This window comes from Octopus sinensis, unplaced genomic scaffold (genome assembly GCF_006345805.1).
Source record: "Octopus sinensis unplaced genomic scaffold, ASM634580v1 Contig10219, whole genome shotgun sequence".
NCBI classification, from domain to species: Eukaryota; Metazoa; Mollusca; class Cephalopoda; order Octopoda; family Octopodidae; genus Octopus; species Octopus sinensis.
Genome location: NW_021832019.1, coordinates 10,001 through 15,000, shown reverse-complemented (window position 1 = coordinate 15,000; position 5,000 = coordinate 10,001). Strand labels below are relative to the sequence as shown.

Below are 5,000 nucleotides of genomic sequence, written 5' to 3'. Positions count from 1 at the left end.
TATATATATATATATATACATATATACGACGGGCTTCTTTCAGTTTACGTCTACCAAATCCACTCACAAGGTTTGGTCGGCCCGAGGCTATATAGAAGACTCTGCCCAAAGTGACAGCAGTGGGACTGAACCCGGAACGATGTGGTTTGTAAGCAAGCTACTTACCATACAGCCACTCCTGCGCCTACTATTTAACTACTTAGTGGTGAATTTATGTGGTAACAGCCCAAAGAATGATACAACCCTATGTGTTTTCCCCTACCTTGAATTATGCGAGTCTCTGTGGTGAACTTGGATGATCATATCAGAGGTATCTCTTCGTCCTTTATTGTTCTACATTGCAGAATTGCCCCCAATGAATAACTGAGTATTTTAGTTAAGCATGTCCAAGCTATGGTACAAATATTGTTTCCCGAAAGTAGTGCAATTTTCCTGGACGATAATACACTGATTCACACGCCCAATGGTATTAACAACGGATGGTTATTAATACCATTGCTGACGAGCTGGCAGAAACGTTAGCACGCCGGGCGAAATGCGTAGCCGCATTTTGTCTGCCGCTACTTTCTGAGTTCAAATTCCGCTGAGGTCGACTATGCCTTTCATCCTTTCGGGGTCGATGAATTAAGTATCAGTTACGCACTGGGGTCGATATAATCGACTTAATCCGTTTGTCTGTCCTTGTTTGTCCTCTCTGTGTTTAGCCCCCTTGTGGGTAGTAAAGAAATAGGTATTAAAAACGGATGCAACGAACATAAAATTGAGAGAGAAACAATCTAATGGACCCATCTCCACACCAACAATCATTGGAGCCCAATATAATCGAAAATTTATGTTGCATTTTGGTGCAGGAAGAGAGAAGCTGTTACCTCGCTATTGTCACCAAAAATCTAAAGATTTTGCTTAAAAGAAGGGCAAAATTCACCCAAGAACTGTTCCGAACAACAAATATAATAATATATATATATATATATATATATATATATATATATGTGTGTGTGTGTGTGGTGTTATGTGTGTGTGTATGTATATATATATTTATATATTACTTACATATTACACTAGTATTCATATATAGGTGTGTGTTTGTGTGAGTATGTATGTATGCATGCATGCATGCATGCATGTATGTATGTATGTATGTATGTACGTATGTATGTATATATGTATGTATGCATGTATGTATGTATATATGTATGTATGGAATGATGGATGGATGGATGTATACATGTAGGAATGTACGCACACATATGGACACTTGACGTTTAGATATGCCAAAAATTCGTTTAATTTGACAGGTTTAATCTTTTGAAATTTAGAGAGAATTGACAAGTGAATGTGAAATAATTACAGACTTTAACGTATGTTAAACATAATTCTAGCAAGCGACACCCACAAACGTATCTGTACACATATACATCTTTTGATATAGATATATTCTCTCAAAGCATATAGTTTCATACACACACTTGCATTTATTCATATGCGTACACATTCACAAACATACCGATTGAATTACTTGTATATATATGTGTCTATATCTCTGTTTATCTATCTTTTTGTCTGCCCGCCCCTCTGTCCGCGTGTCTCTCTATATCCATATATATTTATACATATGTGAGTGTGTGTGTGTTTATGTGTGTCTGTGTGAGCGTGTGTGTGAGCATGTGTAGTAAATAATTATCTCTGTTTCTATTTTGTCTCCCGCTTTTGTCTCTGTCTCTCTCTCGCTCTCTCTCTTTCTCTCTCTCTCTCTGTATATATATACATATATATAATTATTGTTATTATATTATTATTATTATTATTATTATTATTATTATTATTATTATTATTGTATACACATAGATACAGATACACACACATATATATGTCTGTGTGGTGTCTTCTACTATGACCTCGGGCCGACCAGAGCCATGTTAGTAAATTTTAATAACGGGAACTGAAAGACGCTTATCATACGCACGCACACACACACACACATACACACAGATATAAATAAAATATATATATATATATATATATATATATATATATATATGTAGTATGTATGTATATATATGTATGTTGGACTCAATTTACAGATGGGCTGAGGATTATATGTAGTTTAATGCTGAAAAATTCCGGGCCCTGCCCTACCAGCATCCAAAATTGGATATGAAACTTACAGGGTTCACTCGTCCACAAGTAATTTCAATCCCAGAGCCTAAGTCTGTGAGGGACCTGGGTATCGACATGAGTGATGATACCTATTTCCAAGTGCATATTACCAGGATGGCGACAAAGTGCAGACGACTGGCTGGCTGGATCCTAAGAACATTCAGAACCAGAGATAAGGAAACCATGATGGTCCTCTGGCGGACATTCGTCCTCAGCCGCCTGGATTACTGCTCACATCTATGGTCACCCACCAGTATGAAATTAACAGCGGACCTTGAAGAAATCCAGAGAAGATTCACAAAGAATATCGTCTCTTTGCAACAGCTCAGCTACTGTTAAAGGTTGAAGCAGCTAAGACTCTACACCCTGGAGAGAAGATGGGAGAGAGATGCAGTAATATATATCTGGAAGATCCTGGAAGGAATTGTGCCAAATTTTGGCATTGAAAGCTACACCAATACCAGAACGGGACGACACTGCATAGTGCCAAAATCCCAGCAATGCCATCACGATTCAGGACCAGTTACTGCAAGAGCTTGGGTTTCAAGGGCCCACAGCTTTTTAATATTCTCCCAGAGTCTGAGGAATTTAAAGTATAAAAGTGTGCATTGTCCGTTTAATTAAAAAATTATAATGCTCTCATGCTCGACATTTTAAAACTGATGTAATACTTACAGCGTTTAATAAAATGAAGTAGCATGAAACGATCGTACTACACTACCTTGGATATTTTTGTGGCTTATTTTGACTATATATCTATTGGCTGTGTGGTAAGTAGTTTGCTTACCAACCACATGGTTCCGGGTTCAGTCCCACTGCGTGACACCTTGGGCAAGTGTCTTCTACTATAGCCTCGGTCCTTGTGAGTGGATTTGGTAGACGGAAACTGAAAGAAGCCCGTCGTATATATGTATATGTATATATGTATGTGTGTGTTTGTGTGTCTATGTTTGTCCTCCCAACATCGCTTGACAACCGATGCTGGTGTGTTTACGTCCCCGTAACTTAGCGGTTCGGCAAAAGAGACCGATAGAATAAGTACCAGGCTTCCAAAGAATAAGTCCTGGGGTCTGTTCGCTCGACTAAAGGCGGTGCTCCAGCATGGCCACAGTCAAATGACTGAAACAAGTAATAGAATAGAGTAATAGAGTATATATATATATATATATATATATATATATATATATATTCATATTTATATGCATGTATATGTATGTAAGTTGTTGTGTGGGGTGTGTATACATACATAAATACATACATACATACATACATACATACATACATACATACATCTATATATATATATAATATATATATATATAATATATATATATATATATAATTATATATATATATATGTAGGTAGGTAGTAGGTAATGAGTTGATATTTATCTATGCATGTATTTATGAAATATGAATGCTTTATGTTGCCATTACTTAAAGTTTAAAGCTTCCTATGGAGAACTGTAAAGCATGAGATCCCATTAAAAATTAAGCCATTTAAATGTCAGCAGCACAACGCATGGCTGTCTAGACATAGGCAAAGATACGCATATTCATATATATATACATATAAATAGATTTATGCATATCTATACAGTATATACACACACATATATATATATATATATATATATATATACGTATACATATGTTCATATGCGAATCTGTAAACCTATATATATGTGTGTGTGCTTGTATGTAGCATGCATCAAGCTTCATATTAATCTATCTTTATATATATATATATAAAGACTCCGCCGGTTACGACGACGAGGGTCCCAGCTGATACGATCAACGGAACAGCTTGCTCGTGAAATTAACGTGCAGATGGCTGAGCATTCCACAGACACGTGTACCCTTAACGTAGTTCTCGGGGATAATCAGCGTGACACAGAGAGTGACAAGGCTGACCCTTTGAAATACAAGTACAACTCATTTTTGCCAGCTGAGTGGACTGGAGCAACGTGAAATAAAGTGTCTTGCTCAAGGACACAACGCGTCGCCGGGAATCGAACTCACAACCTTACGATCATGAGCCGAGTGCCCAAACCACTAAGCCACGCGCCCTCATTATATATATATATATATATGAGCATTAGTATTGCTAAAAATGTAAGTCAAAACTATTTCTTTGTCACGGAATAGTTACAAAATTGACTTTTTTTCCTCCGTCTTCCCTTCTCTGGATCTTTCCTTTCCCTATGTTTCTGACGAAGAGCTCCGCTCGAAACGTTAAACCCTCCTTCTTTCCTTCCTTCCTGAGCGTCCAATAACTCTATATTTGTTCCACGTCCTCGCGTTGTTGTGTTTTCTCTTTGGGTTTTCATGTTTGGATTAACTATATATATATATATATATTAAAAATTTAATAAGGGTAGAAATTGATATTAATCAATTAAAACCAGTGGCCGAGCATATTAAAAAAAGATTAAAATATTTTTACATGCAAAATTTAAAGGACTGACCACTAAAAGTGGACGGTCAACATGCTATATATAAACGTCTATATCTAGCATGTTGACCGTCCACTTTAGTGGTCAGTCCTTTAAATTTTGTATATACATATATATGTATACATAAATTATTAGAGTGTTAAATTAATGGTATTATTAAATTAATATCAATTTTTCACCATCATTTATAAATTTATATATATATATATTCTGGAGCCGATGTGACCAAGGATCTTTAGAACAAAGGCATCGAGGTAATTTTATTTGCAATCGTTTATTCTCTTGTTTATCTAGATGTCGTCACATGGCGTCTAACCATTAGACTCCGGAGAAACCCTTTGACAGCCTTTAAAGAGGTGGTGTGAAGTCTTTTCTTTTTTGTTT

General features: G+C 36.3%; 1 long non-coding RNA gene across 1 annotated transcript in view; it reads right to left on the bottom strand.

Moving 5' to 3' along the window:
- LOC118761181 overlaps positions 1–5,000 on the bottom strand; it is a 26,500-nt gene that overhangs the window by 13,705 nt on the left and 7,795 nt on the right. The window contains exon 2 of the long non-coding RNA XR_004997196.1: positions 3,137–3,141. This is a non-coding gene — a long non-coding RNA (uncharacterized LOC118761181). The remainder of the gene's footprint in view (positions 1–3,136; positions 3,142–5,000) is intronic.